At 36.5% G+C, this 17,223-nt stretch overlaps 1 protein-coding gene across 1 annotated transcript in view; it reads left to right on the top strand.

The window, feature by feature from the left end:
* The window catches only part of LOC135218833 (proteasome activator complex subunit 3-like), a 326,765-nt gene that overhangs the window by 266,878 nt on the left and 42,664 nt on the right, over positions 1 to 17,223 (top strand). The gene's annotated exons all lie outside the window — the stretch shown is intronic.

The raw sequence follows: 17,223 nt of genomic DNA, 5'->3' as shown, positions 1-17,223 counted from the left end.
TTGCTAAGTTCCAACCCCTTTCCTCAAGAAACACAGAAGATTCTGTTATTATTGTTATTATTATTATTACTAGCTGACCAACCCAGCACTGCCCGGGGTAACTCTGAATGGCACCCGAAGAAATTCTCTCTCTCTCTCTCTCTCTCTCTCTCTCTCAACCTTCTCTGTTTCTTACCCTCTGTCTTCTCCCTAACATCCCCCTCTACTCTCCCTCTCACTCTCTCTCTATCACACCCCCCCCCCCCACCCCAACCCTGAACCCCCTTTGGTGCCATTGATGTCTAACCCCCCGTCCACAACAGTATTCGATAGTAAGTCATATTACGTACATATACCAAAAATCGAAATTCATATTATTTATTACGTATACCGAAAATTAGGTATGATAAATTCGTAACGTTATTAAGTCCACGGAGTGAACCAGCTCCGTTTCGGGGATGGCGCCCCTCCCCCCTCCGGCGCCTTTGGTGCCTTTTATTGCATGAAACCCCATCATAAACCCTCTTAGGGGTCCCCACTGTAACCTTGCCAAGTTTCACGCCCATCGGACCAGCCATTTGGCCGTGATTGAAGGACAGACGGACGGACAGACATAACGCCCATTATAGTAAGATTATTATTGTTACCTTAAAGAAGGGACAGGATATGGTTAATAAGGGAAGGAGTTTTGCCATTTTCACTGGATTCTCTGCCTTTATTTCTCCTCTTAATATGTTTGGTAAATTAAGGCCAGTCTTAGGGACAAGCAGTTTTGTGGTGACTCGATCTAGCAACTTTACCCGTGTATATTTATATAAATAAACTAGAGAAATTACTTTCACCTCCTTGAACTTAGTTGGAAACTGTTCTTGCACGTTTATAGGAAATCAAAAAACGTAAACACGGGCACAGAAACGTTTAAAACACGTTGGAAATATGTTATGCATATACTAGAACAGAAATAATTTTCCATCAGTAGGAATAGCTAAGAATAGATATGTTTCATTCGTTTGACTTGCTCCAGTTAATTCTGGCCCTGGAGAACGTTTTTATTGTATAACGGACCCAGCAAAAGAAAAAGCAAAACACTGGTAAAATTTCATTTTTCTTTTTTTTATTCCCAGTCACCAACTTCGACTTTTCCAAGTTGACTTTGGACAACATCAAATTAAATTTCGTCTATGAATCGGAAGCAGAGATTCGATCTCTCTCTCTCTGGAACTCAAGGCAACATATCAAAGGACAGGGGGAACTGTAGAAATATCTCTCTCTCTCTCTCTCTCTCTCTCTCTCTCTCTCTCTCTCTCTCTCTAAAACTGATAAGAAGTCAAGCTACAATTCTGAAAGCAAAAGTTGTCCAAGATTTCTTTCTTGTTTTTTTCGTTGTTTGATACAAAGATTGGTCGACTGACTGATTGATTGAAGTTTTTATGGCGCCACAACGACAAGGTCACCGACTCCGAAACTTTCACGTAAAGAAAGTTGTAACTTCCAGTCTGCAGGAGATGCAGAAAACATTATTGTCTGAGTAGGAGAATGAAAACTAGTTCAGTATGTCGCTCCAACTTGAAACTTACCTGATGTTAAGGGAAAGTTCGCCTAAGGTTACCAACGCTCAACCGTAAGATAAAAAAAGAGAAAAAGAAAAATGCAATACTACAGTTGACCAAAGTCAGGTTGATTCGGGCACCAGTAAAGAACAGTTAAAAAATGCCTCGTAAGCATCAACTTGAATAGACGATAATTGTTTAACTGATTCCAAGGGTATTTTTAACCTCGTTAGACCTATGTGTGTCAACACTGCAGTAAAAGTTGGGTGAGACTCGCTTATATTTTGTGCTTGAATCAAGAGACTAAAATAAACTGAACATTCTCTTTCTAACAAAAGATAGAAGAAGGTAGGATACATTATAACTATTAAAGAAAAAAAAAAGATAAACGTGAACTGGAAGATGCTTGAGAAAAAGACACGCGTGGAATGTAAGACCGAAACAAACAGGTTCGTTAAGTGCCCCGTATCTTCCCCGCCTGGGAACAGCATTGGTATCTGCAAACAGCCAAGGAGACCGGGCAAAATACACCGAAGAACGCTTATCTCTCCTTAAAATTCAGCGGCCCCTTCCTTGCAAATGCCAGCGTCCAAATTTCCACAGGCTGAGGGTGTGGGGCGCACGAATCTACTGTGCACTGTGTATAGTGTGCTACTTCCATTCCTGGCGAGCAATCGTATTGATAAGGCGTCCACTTCAGAGGGAAGGGGGAGCTGGTGACGTCGATCTCGTTAAACGCTGACAATGAGTCTGCGATAAGTCTAGCATCACATTTCGAAACATTAATTCGAGAAACGAATTATGCCCTTGAGAAGATGTGACGAGTTAACTTTCTTTTCCTAATGTGCCTATTGGGGGTCTCCCTGTATATTATATATATATATATATATATATATATATATATATATATATATTATATATAGATATATATATTATATATATATATATATATATATATATATATATATATATATATATATATTATATATATATATATATATATATATATATATACTTAGCTTGATGATGAACAATAGTGCCAAGACAAGGAAGAACATTCAAATTTCTTAACATCCTATTTAATTTGTCTTCTAATTTCAAAATGTGACCCGCAATATCTACATTCAACATCCTAAATTTTGTATTATCGAGATATTTCATTAATTTTACCTTTCATATTATTATTTTTTATTTTTATTTCTGTTTTTGTATGATATGCGCTTTGTTTTAGTTTTTTCGTATTTCTAATTTTTTAGTTTGATGTGATGTTCGTTTTATTTTATGTTTTTACTGAGCTTTTAATCAGACAATTCATTTTAATGTAATTTTTAGTGATTTCTCATCCTTGTCATTTTTTTCAGCCTGAGATGAGGTTTTAAACCTCGAAAGCTCGTAATATTAAAGAATGTTCTTCCTAGTCTTGGCACTATTATTCATCATCAAGCTAAGATTTCCAAGTAGCCGCCCAATTACTGAGACTATATATATATATATATATATATATATATATATATATATATATATATATATTACTGAGAACTATATATATATATTACTGAGACTATATATATATATATATATATATATATATATATATATATATATATATAGTCTCAGTAATTGGGCGGCTACTTGGAAATCCTAGCTTGATGATGAATAATAGTGCCAAGACTAGGAAGAACATTCTTTAATATTACGAGCTTTCGAGGTTTAAACCTCATCTTCAGGCTGAAAAAATGACAAGGATGAGAAATCACTAAAAAATTACATTAAAATGAATTGTCTGATTAAAAGCTTCAGTAAAAACATAAAATAAAACGAACATCACATACAAACTAAAAATTAGAAATTAAGAAAAAAACTTAAACAAACGCAAAAACAGAATATAAAATAACATGAAAGGTCAACAAACTACACTCAAAAATAAAATGGCTAATGACCCACTTCGTTTACCTACTAGGAAACTATATGATAGCTAGTTGAATACCGGACGAGTTGTTGTTCAATTCCGGTTTCATTTTCTTAACAAACAGCGACTCTGAAATTAAAAGGTCCCAGTCTATTTGAGCAAAAAGACAGTACTCTAAAATCTAGGTGAGTGAAAGGATGGTCCTGTGCTAAACTGTGTTCCCTTATGGCAGAAAAAGGTGGTTTAGAAAGAGGAAACCTAGTTCTAACGGAAAGACCTCTGTGTTCCAAAATTCTGTGTCTAAGCCAGCGGGAACTGGATCCCACGTATCGCAGACCACGCTGCGAACAAGTAACAAGTAAACGACACTCGAATTAGGTCCACAGGAAGAGCAGGCTTCTCCCTCAAAAGTGATTCTACAGTAAAAGGTTAGTAAAAACAAATCTGAAACTAACTTGAGGAAAACTATGCTTAAGTATTTCTTGTAACTTTTTTCGTACCAAGTATCTACTATGACCAAGGAAAGGCAATTTAAATATACTTTACTCTTTACTAGCAGTACTGTACACCGTCTGGGACAAAAGTTTCTCATCTAGAAAATTTTTTTCAGAACTGTAAAAGACAAATACGGGATGAGAAATTGTCGGAAAAATAATTCTGGAGGAAGACCCTGTCTTGATGAATAAATTAAAATCACAACAGACATTGTAAGCTCTATTTATCATAGTACGTATTGAATTAATTTTAAACAACTTTGGTGAAAAACTAAGATATTCAATCCAAGCCAGTAAAAGTACTTTTCCTATAAACGGAAGTCTCAAATTTACCTCTATTTTCTGTGTACCTGAACATCTAAATGACAACATATTATCCTGTTTCTGTCTCACAAGTAAAAGAAATATTAGGATGACGAGAATTAAAATATTCAAAAAATAATCCACGTGTGAACGTTCCTTAAACACAAGGAAAGTGTCATCCACGTACCTACGGTAATACAAAGGTTTGAAAGCACAGGGGATTCAAGACATCCAAATCTTTTCACATAACCCATGAAACAATCTGCATATACAGGTCCAAGGGAATTTCCCATAGTCAACCTCCATCTATTTGATTATATAATTTACCATCAAAAGTAAAAAATGCCATCAGTTGTAGCCAATTGTAATAATTTTCGCAAATCTACTTACTAAGTCCAAAAATTGTTATGTGGTTTTTCACATATATTTATTAAGAATAATGTCAGTTGTTTCTTTTAATGGGATATTTTGTGAAAAGAGAGGGTTACATCAAAACTAGCCATTACAACATCTTGGTTAAAATCGAAAGAACACAATTTCTTTGACAAACTTGGAAGAATTTGGGACATTAAACTCACTAAAAGTTAGAGGTTTTAAAACTGGAACCAGAAACTTTGACAAGTAATAGTTAAAAGTGCCAATTGAGGATATAATGGGTCGTAATGGGTTTCCTATTTTATGACCTTAGGTAGACCATACATGTAACCGCCGGCCTTTGACCCTGAAGCAAATAAATTACTATAGGTAACTTCCCCAATCTTATCTCTCAACTTCTTAACATCCTATTTAATTTGTCTTCTAATTTCAAAATGTGACTCGCAATATCTACATTTAACCATCCTAAATTTTGTATTGTCAGAGAGTATTTCATTCTATTTTATCTAAATAATCAGACCTATTCATCAATACAACACCCCCTACCTTTATTTATCTGGCTTTGTAATAACAATACTATCATCGTTCTTAAGATTACGTAAATATTGATTCTGTCTTTATTTAACTGATTGTCACCCTCCTTTGTACGATTAAAATTTTGAAAGGTTTCATTTGCAATTACAGAATTTTTTTAAAAATAGAAATAAGGTTTTCACTACCACAATGTCACAGTTTCTTAAAGTTGAACACAGTTTTTCAAAACTTAAAAGTACTTAAAGAAATTGATTTCATGGGAGTCAAGGCAAACTCAAGACCAACAGAAAGAACATCCTTTTCCTCTTTGTTAAATTTCTGTTAGAAAGATTAAAAATTACTTTACTACTATCTATTTTCCTACTAACGTCCACACCTAGACCACCTTTTTCTGCCATAAGGGAACACAGTTTAGCACAGGACCATCCTTTCACTCACCTAGATTTTAGAGTACTGTCTTTTTGCTCAAATAGACTGGACCTTTTAATTTCAGAGTCGCTGTTTATTAAGAAAATGAAACCGGATTGAACAACAACTCGTCCGGGTATTCAACTAGCTATCATATAGTTTCCTAGTAGGTAAACGAAGTGGTCATTAGCCATTTTATTTTTGAGTGTAGTTTGTTGACCTTTCATATTATTTTTATTTTTATTTCTGTTTTTGCGTTTGTTTAAGTTTTTTTTCGTAATTTCTAATTTTTAGTTTGTATGTGATGTTCGTTTCATTTTATGTTCTTACTGAAGGTTTTAATAAGACAATTCATTTTAATGTAATTTTTTAGTGATTTCTCATCCTTGTAATTTTTTCAGCCTGAAGATGAGGTTTTAAACCTCGAAAGCTCGTTTAATAAAGATGTTCTTCCTGGTCTTGGCACTGTTATTTATCATCAGCTAAGATTTCCAAGTAGCCGCCCAATTACTGATACACACACACACACACATATATATATAATATATATATATATATATATATATATATATATATATATATATATATATATATATATATATATAAGAGAGAGAGAGAGAGAGAGAGAGAGAGAGAGAGAGAGAGAGAGAGAGAGAGAGAGAGATGGCGGGATAGGCCTGTAATGAGCCGCAGGAATTAAAATCACAGAAAAAATAAGTCACAATTTTGGCTAGAAAAACAAGTCACATAGAAAAAAAGTCTTCCAGTAACCCCATTAATTCAGCTGTATAGTATCTGTTCATCAGTATTATACAGCGATGGTAAAGTGGATATTATCGTCAGTAAGCCGAAGCAGTAATGAATCTATTGTGGTTGCTCATTCACCTTACAGTAAGTTTAAATGTATTGAGGTTACTTTCCTCGTAACCTTCAAGACCCGAGAACCCTTGGTCTATGTTACGAGTGATTTTGTGTGTCATTAACTGCTATATAACTTATTTATTGGTATCTTTTGGGTTTACACGGGGAAGAATGTGGGTAAAATTCGCTCCACGGTCTAGGAAGAATTCTAACTAGACCGTGTTTCGCCCAGACTGACTTCACTGCCAATAAAATTAACATAAAAATATAATTCATCTTGAATAGTAGCGTTATACGACAGTAGTACATTCCAGGGACATGATTTTAGTTGAATGACTTGAATAAGCCTAAACTACTTTCCGTTTTAGAGACAAGTTAGGCCTATATATCATGAAGTCTACCGTGATATAGCCATACTTGCAGGATATTTACAACTGCCACTGACACAGGACGTGTAAAATGATGAGCATTTGCACCAGAGACATGTTTTACGCTACTCAGTACATACAAGTCGTGCACATGAAGCATATACTAGGCGTATGGGACCACGCCTATGACTTGAAGTGAGAGAGAAGATGCGTGTTCACGGTAGAAATGATTTCACTCGTGTGCAAGCACATTACGAAAGAAACTGTTGACGAAACAACGTCTTCAAATTGACGATGAGTATCGTTACATGGACTAGAAAGGATATTTGCTTTGAAGCTTAACTTAAATTAAGGTATAGCCTCACGAGTTTGCGTAGAACTTAGCACCTAATAGCTATGAAGTGAGTACGATTTCGAAACTTCTGGTTTCAGAATCGCATCAAATTCCAAGGCGCTTTTCAGAAAGAAACTTCTATTTGGCTCCAGAATATCTGTTAGAAAAATTAATCGGATGGTGAAAGAGATAATAATGATCTTCATTATAATACAACGCTTTCCATTCTGTTGTTTTAAAGTATAAAGAAAGCTATTTCATTTGTTGCTCAGATTAAAATACCCTAGATTATCATTATTATTATTACGAACTTGGTGGCACGAGCGTGTATATGTTGGGGATGGGCCTTCGTCTAACAAAGGTTATAAGGACCTGCGATATTATACGCAAAGGTCAGTTGGTGCAAGTCCCATCCTCGTTGGACTGCGATGATAATTCTGAGTTTCATTCAGTCACTTCTTCTGATGTAAGAGTTTAGTCGTTGAAACACAGAGTACAAAAATAAGATATATTCTTCTATCTTACATCGCGAAGAGAAGATTTGATAGGTCTTCCAATGAAGAGTGCTAAATGAAGTCTGACATACAATTTGGTTTACAAGATCATAGGTGAGCAAACACTAGCTCAGCATACGAACATACACACACATGAACATATCAGACAAAAGTCAAGTAGGACGGTTTTCTGGGTTATAGGTGGACATGGTTTCTCAAGCGAAAGCTTGTCGACGATTCACACAACATTAGATTTGATGACTACAGGTGCCTACTAATTAGGACGCTGATACAACATGTCAAGGCTTAGTCAACATTATGTTATCACTGCCTACCACACTCCTGCAAGCTCGCATTTGACCCCTTGGGTCATTGGTTTAATTTAATCATAGTTTATAGTTTTTATATATGGAATAACATACTTATCCCGCCCCCACCTGGGGTGGACACACAGATTTGCAGGAGGAGGGGGAATGTCTCCCCTACCCTCCCGTTCCCCAACGTACCCCGCCCCTACCTGGGGTGGACACAGATTTGCAGGAGAAGGATGGATGTGTCATGTCTCCTCTACTGTCCACTCTCATTTTATTATTATGATTATTATCATTATTATTAATATCCCTGACTGGTCCAAGATTCAGGCCTACGACCCAAATGACGTAGCCATTCAGATATCTTATTATATGAGCCTCCAGTTCTCGAAATTCATGAATGATTGAAAAACCCAGGGGAGAGAACGGTTTCGGGAATAGTAGCTAGAATATTGAAAGCAGCAATAGTAACAATAATAATAGAATCAAGTGTCCAGGATATGTTATCCTTGCGTGTAAGTTGTAGAAAATATTTGTATTAGATTTTGTACGTTTTCTTGGGAAAGACTTTCTTCTTCTGGTAAATATAACTTGAGGTGAAGACCATGTTGTTACAGAGTGAGAGAGAGAGACCTTTTCAAATTTTGATGCACGCCTTCAATTTTCTCTTAATCGGGGAGTGAGCCTACGAACTTCTTTGTTTTTGTTGTTGGGAGGGGGGGTAGGAAAGCCCTATGGGAGAACCTAAAAACGTCCGAAAAAGGTGTTTTGCGTTGAGTTAAAGATACAGGAATTTTAAGACAGGATATTTATGATTTATTTATTAGAATGGAAATGTAAAATATAAATAATGTGTATGTTAAACAGTGCAGAAAAATAATTTTTTATGAAATGTAGCATATTTACTTTAATTTTCATTGGTGGTACAAGGCTCTGATTGACCTTAGATTTTAGCACATTTTAATTTATTTTACATTAGGAATATAATGTTTACAACTTATGCACGAGGAGAAAATCATGGATGCGTCCCGCATAAGCTGGAGGTCGGATCACGCCAATTTTTTTTTTTTATAGATTTATCCATTTACTTTTTCACCTTTACACTCATTCGATAGGATGATACGGGGGCGGGGGGGCTTCCAGGTACTTACTTGCGTTGACGTTATCACCAAAACTGACTGGAATTTATGATTTGATTAAAATCCCCCTTAATTTAAGAATGACGAGTTGCCTAACCCCCACCCACCCAAGGCGGACAAACAGGTTTGCAGGAGGAGGGTAGATGTCTCCCCTACCCTCCCATTAACTACGTAACTCGCCCTCACCCGGAGTGGACCATCTGGTTTGCAGGGGATTAATATTCTTTCATCTTAAAACCCCCTGTGTGAACCTCTTTGGGGTTGGGCAACCCCAGATTGAAGACCGCTGGACTTCAGGTGGAAACCAGCGATTCTGTAGAAGATTTTTCCTCCTCCGAGGCAGTGTTTCTGAAAGTGTGGTCCGCGGATACCCCGGGTGTCCGTGGAATGTTCCAGGGGGTCCTTTGGATAATGTGAGGAGGAAGCGTTCCTGTTAAGTTCACTAAATTTTGTGTTGAAAATTGAAAGTGTTGTGAAAGTTCTTGTAAGTCAAATGTAAACATTTACGTTGAAGATAAGCCATTACTAATAATATGCAGTAGCAATTTTAGTACTATATATTATACCCTGAAAACAATTTTAAACCCAAGAGGGAAATTATCATAATAAGGGTTCCGCTACGTGAGTCATTTTAATAAAAGGGGTCCACTGCACAAGAGAGTTACATATATACCGTAAACAAGAATGAGAATAAGTCAAGTAATGTAAGTGGAGGATGAAACTTAGCAGATATTGGACAGTCATTTGAAGCACTGGTCTTCAACTCGTCTGTGATAAGTTGCAGATGTGTTTATAGCTCATTGTACGGCGTTTTAACCCAGTCAACGAAAAGGATTTCCTCGAGTTCGATTCTCGGGGATTCCGCTGAGGTGGGGTGAAAGATGTGTATATATTTCTGGTGATAGATGTTCACTCTCGACGTGGTTCGGAAGTCACGTAGAGCCGTTGGTCCCGTTGCTGAATAACCATATTGGTTCCGTGCAACGTAAAAGCACCATATAACAAACAAAACGGAAAGGATTTACGTTCTTCCTACCTCTTGGCAACGCTAAGACTCTCTCTCTCTCTCTCTCTCTCTCACATTATTCCCCGACCACTCACCGGAACTCGTAAAAATTTCTGGGCACTCATTTACTGCTTAAAAGATTAACGGGAGACCCCATATAGGTATTTAAGACGGGGCTCTTTTTTTTATTTTCACAGAAGGCCGAGAGGGGAAAGGTTAAAAAGAAAAAGGAAAGAAAAAAAAAGCCTTTCCAGACACGAGAAGAAAATCTTGTAAAGTAGAAAAAATGGAAAGTAGGATTTGAGCCAGTGGGTCTGTGTTGAGAGTTACTATGTCCTCCTTATGCTTGGAGAATTCTGGTTGGATCGTAATTTAGATTATTTAAATTTAATGGAACTGGAGTTTAAAAAAGCCTTTGATTTGGTGTAAGTAGATTCTCCAAAATAGTAAAAATGTAGTGAAAATATAATAATAAAGATAAAAATCAAACAAGGTTAATAATTAATCAAAAAAAATATGAACCTTGCAATAGCAGTTCAATACAAACATTGATTAATACAAATACAAAATTGCGCCGGAAGTTTCTTCGGCCCAATCGAGTCTTCTGTACAGCGTATAATGCTCTATGAAACTCTCAACCGCGGGCCATGAAGCTTTCACCCACAGCCCGCCGGTGGCCTGTGTTCAGACGCACGATCATTGCTAACTTCAACCCTAAATAAAATAAATACTACTGACGCTAGAAAGCTGCAATTTGGTACGTTTGATGATTAGAGAGTAGATGATCAACATAACAATTTGCAGCCCTCTAGCCTCAGTAGTTTTTAAGATCCGAGGGCGGACGGACAGACAAAACCGGGAAAATGGTTTTCTTCTACAGAAAACTGGTAAAACTAAAGTCATTGCATGAAGAATGGCATGAAATTCCACGCGAAGTCTCGGGTAAGTTTACCTAATACATCACCCGCGAAGGGGGGTAATGCCGTTATTGGACCTCATGCGGTGCACTGTAGGCATTACTTGAGGTTCTTTGCAGCGTGCCTTCCTTAGGCCCCTAGCTGCAACCCCTTTCGTTCCTTTTACTGTACCTCCTTCCATATTCTCTTTCTTCCATCTGACTTTCCACCCTCTCCTAACACTTGATTCACAATACAACTTCTTTGAGGTTTTCATCCTGTTACACCTTTCAAAACCTATTGTACTGCCAATTTCCATTTCAGCGATGAGTGACCTCATAGGTCCCAATGCTTGGCCTTTGGCATAAATTCCATATTCAATTCAGTTCAATTCAATTCATCCAGAACTTCAATACTGAATACAACTGCAGGGTCTTTCTCCTGTTACACCTTTCAAACCTTTTGTACTGCCAATTTCCATTTCAGCGCTGAGTGACCTCATAGGTCCCAGTGCTTTGCCTATGGTCTAAATTCTCTATTCAGCTCAACCTAATGTATCATCACTCGGTGTTGCAATGAGACTACCGGAGCGCTTCGCACGGACTCGAATGAGCGTTGGGAGCGAGTTCGAGCGAGCGAGTCCAAGCGAGGCCTCAGCTCCAGTTGGTCCTCCGCGTAATGGCGCTAATACTCCCTTAATCTTTCCTGGGGTTGAACAACGAGGCGGCGAAGGATTCACGGGATTACCGAAGAGGTCCTCCGTCTGTTGAAGGAGGGACGGGATTTGTGATTCGGATAATGGCGAGTTTCAGCCTGGTATCAAGGTATTAACCTTTATCTCGCTGGCTGTGGTTTCGGGGGAGCTCAGGTATTTATATATATATATATATATATATATATATATATATATATATATATATATATATAGATTATATAGATAGATCGATAGATATATAGAAATTAGATCGATAGATTACTATTAAATATATCTATCTATATATATAATATATATATATATATATTACAATATATATACATTAATATATATGTAATATAATCTATAGAATATATATATATATAAACATACTATATATATATGTATATATATAGAATATAGATATATATATAGCTACTAAATCAATATTATATTATATTAAGTAATATTATGATATAATATATATATAATATAGCTATCATGATACTAATACATATAGAATATTATCAATATATAATTAACTATATATCATCATTATAGAATATATATATATATATATATATATATTCTATAGCTATAATATATGGATATTCTATAATATATAGAAACTCTATAGATAATTGCATATATATAGATATCATATAATATATATATATATATATTATATATACACACTGTCCGATGGGTGGTTCGTCTGCTTTAACCAGCGACGGTTTGGTAGCATCGAGATGTTTTGTGATACTGATTCTCGGTTCATTTATGCGTTTATTCAATTTTACCGATGAAAAAAAAAAACATTAAGAAAGCGCCTTCGTGCAAATCAATCCTATGTCGTTCAATTCCCCGCTCTGCCAACGCTGAATCTGATGAATTTATTTCTGGTGATTAGAAATTAATTTCTCGATATGATGTGGTTTCGATCCCACAGCAAGCTGTATAGGTCCCGTTGCTAGGTAGCCAATTGGTTCCTAGCCACGTAAAAATATCTGATCCTTCGGGCTAGCCCTAGGAGAGCTCTTGATCAGCTCAGTGGTCTGGCTAAACTAAGATATTCTCATCTACTTATCTTAACTCCAATGTTTTTTGTTTATTAAAAGAACACACGAAGAAGAGGAAATCCTTACAGAAGATGGGGGACAATGCATTTGAAAAAACGTCAGAGACACAAGAATAGACGAATGGGGGACTCTTATATAACTATACCTGGAAATGCTAATTAAAAACAGCGACCCCGATTGGGGATTAAGCTGTAAAAATTACTGGCTCTGTGTCATGATCAGTTAGACTTGTTGCAGTGTAGGGTCTGCAGTGGGAGGTTGAAACCAACATTCTTTTTGGAAGCTTGAATGTCAAGTCAGTGGCCCCTGTGGTGTGCTTGTTCGATGTGAATAGTTTTCATCTACTGAAATAATAATAATAATAATAATAATAATAATAATAATAATAATAATAATAATAATCTGGAGAGGTATCAGTGCTTTCATAGTTCTTGAAAGAATGACGCTCTTATCCACACAGACATTCCCCTTCCTCCTCCCACCCCCCTGCAAATTGATACTTTTTTTATTATGATAATATAGCAAGAAGGCTCACACGTGTAATATAATAATAATAATAATAATAATAATAATAGACACTTGGCAGAATGATCTTATCCACGGAGACCATTCCCCTCCCCCTCCCACCACCCCCTGCAAAATAATACTTTTTTTATTATGATAATATAGCAAGAAGACTCACACGTCTAATAATAATAATAATAATAAAAACTTGGCACCTGTAAGACCAATATCAGGTATTGTATAGCAGCAGCGTTAATGGACTTAACTTCTCGAGTAACGGCGGTCGAGCCCTTTCAAAGAATTCTTGGAACTGAGAGAAAAACGAAGGCCTATCGTTAGGAAAATTATCATATAGATACCGTAATATCATCTTAGTAGACGTCCTTCCATATCTTCCTTCGATGTATCTGCAGGTCGCCGTCAGGGAATGTTGCACACAAATATTTTTGTACCACTCTGTAACCATACGATTATCCTTTATTACTAAGAGCATGGCGCACTGTAGGCATTACTTAAGGTTCTTTGCAACGTGCCTTCGGCCCCTAGAAGCAACCCCTTTCGTTCCGTTTACTGTACCTCCGTCCATATTCTCTTTCTTCCATCTTACTTTCCTGGACCGTCTCCTAACAGTTGATTCAAAGTGTAACTGCTTTGAGGTTTTCCTCCTGTTACGCCTCTCAAACCTCTCTACTGTCAATTTCCGTTTCAGCGCTGAATGACCTCATTGTATATTCAGTTCAATCATATTGATAAAAGAATAAGGATTAATAGCTGTAAATCATTCATGAAAGATCAGCAAACAAAGGAAGATGTAAAGAGATTAATAATTAGCAATCTGTTATGTTCTCATAACCGAAGTAGAGGGTGAAGACTGAGATTCTGAATGAGTAATCCGCAATAACTTTGCATAACAAAATAGAAGAGGAGGAGAAGGAGGAGCTATAATAATCTCTCATACCGCCTTATAAACATTCAATACCACGTCTCTTTTTGCCCTTCGTTCCCCGACCCCGTATTTCACAGGAAATTACGGAAACAAAAACGAAGAGATGCAGGAAAGAAACTTCGGATAGAATTATTTGTGACGCGCTTCGATCTCAGGAGAGCCCAAGAGACCGTAGTATAACTTTCCACCTCTGCCGCAACAATTTCTTCGTTTCCTTTCAACTTAAAAGTACTTAAAGTGAACGTTTGTCCTTATTTTTTTTTCTCATAACTTTGGAAGTTTTGTTTATGGTGGAGTAAAACGTAAGTAAGTCTTGACTTTTTTTCCCTGGAGAAGATTGTTTGTTAGGTTTTTCTACCGCTAACTTTTTGTGATCCCTTCTGAATGAGTTCTCGTGTTTATTAGCTGCTATGGTTCGGTTTGTCTGTCTGTCTGTCTTTGTAAAATGTTCATAGAAAGGTGGACCTTGTGATGACCAGCAAATGATGAGAGTTAGAGATCGGAAGGTACCTGTTTGTCTTTGTAAAATTTCATACAAAGGTGGACCTTGTGATGACCAGCAAATGATGGGAGTTTGAGATGTGAAGGTACTTGTCTGTCTTTATAAAATTTCATATAAAGGTCCACCTTGTGATGACCAGCAAGTGATTAGAGTTTGTTGAGATCTGAAGGCACATTAATTACTTGGAGTGCAGGACCTTTCTTAGGGTAGAGAGCCCAGAAACCTTTCTAACGCTTCACCCCCAGAAAAGGACCTGATACCCAAAACTTTCCATTGCGATAGATTGTGGTAACCAGGTTTGATATGTTTCGGTGACTGACATTTTATATAAAATAGGAATTGATCTTTTTAGGAAGAAGTGACGTATTTGAATGACTCAACCTTAGTTCAGGTTAGGTTTGTGGTCCCCAAACAATTTTACTTTTATCAATTCGTGAGTTAATGTTATTTTACTTCAAGGTGTGGTATAATTTCTCTTTTGACAAATCAGTGCATTTTTAGACGTATGATGTTTCACGTACCTTCACAGAAAGGTGTGAAAAACCACTCGCAAATCTTTTTTAATGATTTCATGCCATTCATACAACTCAACTGCAATTTGATAAGCCTTGATTTCAGGAGACAAAGCATCAATCTTATACTTTCTCCTCGACCTAGAGAGACATTCGACATTCTTTTTTATGTATGCTACCTTTTCTGCGCGGATATCACCTGCCAGCCATCCAATCATTCTCCAGAAATGGTGACAATAATGAACGGGCGATGCCATAATGCCTTTGTAACATTGTCAGTGAGTAATAAGACGAACGAGGAATGTTGACAATCATGAGGAGCATCCTCGTGAAAACGACGTGACAGATACGATCAATAATATTCGCTCTTTCTGCTCTCCTCTGGAACTGTTCCTTATTTGCCTAGCGTCCTGTGAGAGAGAAATCAGAGTTTTACTCTGTGAATAAACTTATCAGTCTCCAATAAATGACATATTCTAGTTTAGAATATGTCATACAAGTTTTCGTCTTTATGTTACGATGGACTCTCCACTTCGTCATTACCTTAATCCCTTTAACTACCTGGTTGTATGATAAATCGCTGGTATGTATTTTAAAAAGGAAGTGTTTATTGATTTTCATAATTTCCTGTAGTTTATAACTTTTTATACCAATGAAAAAAAAAAAAAAAAAAAAAAAAAATATATATATATATATATATATATATATATATATATATATATATATACTATATATATATATATATATATATATATATATATATATATATATATATCATATTGAATAAGTACCAGCATGTGTGCGTGCGTGCTTGCGTATAGGATTGCATCCATACGAACTCACATTCATGAACACATGGAGGTATAATTGCAAGCTTTTATATATTTACAACTTCAAAAAAAACTACAGAATTAGAGCAATTGCATATGATGAGATCGAGCAATGATCTTTCTTGGGGTTTCCAAAGTGTGATTCTGACAGACAGATCATAAGGAGAATTGAAAGAATTTTGTATAAAATCAATTATGTGAATTCTGCCATTATTTTTTAATTAAATGTTTTTGAAAGAAGATCTATTTCAAGCATATTATTATTGTTTTTATTACTCTACTCGGACCAACCGTATGAAAAACCATGGCCGTGATTTCGTCACCAATATATTTCAGAAAACTCTATTTTTACCTTTTACTTTCTCGACGCCATCACATTCATGAAAATGAAGAAGAAGACGAAACTGGGGCGACCGTTTCCATAAAGCACAGATCCCCAGTGATTCACTGCCTCATTGCACGTGCCTTAAGTTTCCACTTGGAGGGCGAGAGGGAGGAAATCCCTGGCCTGATGATAGAGCATCTCCCAACAAATGCGAGCGAAGATGAAAGAGAACTTCTCCTTAGATTTCGTATCGCCCAGATGCGCAATGAGTCATTTTTCAATTCCCGCCGAGATTCGTCGCGATCCGCTAATGTTCGCTCGGTATTCCGTCCGCTGATACTTATGACGTGAACCTCATCAGGAAAGGTAGAAAAAAAGAATAATAATAATAAGAAAAAGAAAAGTAAGAATTGAAGGCAGAATCTTTTCTCTTTTAGAAATGGAAGAAAAAGTAATGATGTTTACAATAAGAAAAAATTCTTGTCCATATTTTTTGTGCTCTATAAAGGACTTAGCCAAGAGATGCTTCTGTTAGTGGGACAAATACCTGAATCGTTCTTTGTCATATTCTATTATGTTTTTGTTTAATCCGTAATTCTTCTCAGACGACGTAAATGGAGACGGAGAGAGATCTCCGCTACGTTGGGAAATAAAGGACTGTCGTCCTTACGTGGGCCCCTGGGTTCGTATGTGCCGTTACAAAGGTAAAAATGAAAAAAGAGAGACAGTGGTTGCGTAGGTGTCTTTTGTTTTTCGCCCGAAGGCAAAAATGCTACGGAATCTTCCGAATTAAGACGTGGAAAAAAAAGGGCATCACAATGACGCTGATTATCTCACAAGTGAAACGTCATAACTTAATGACGATAGATG

The sequence above is a fragment of the Macrobrachium nipponense genome, chromosome 19, assembly GCF_015104395.2.
Source record: "Macrobrachium nipponense isolate FS-2020 chromosome 19, ASM1510439v2, whole genome shotgun sequence".
Taxonomy (NCBI): Eukaryota; Metazoa; Arthropoda; class Malacostraca; order Decapoda; family Palaemonidae; genus Macrobrachium; species Macrobrachium nipponense.
Note: the sequence above shows the minus strand (reverse complement) of the source record. Positions and strands in the feature narration are given on the sequence as shown.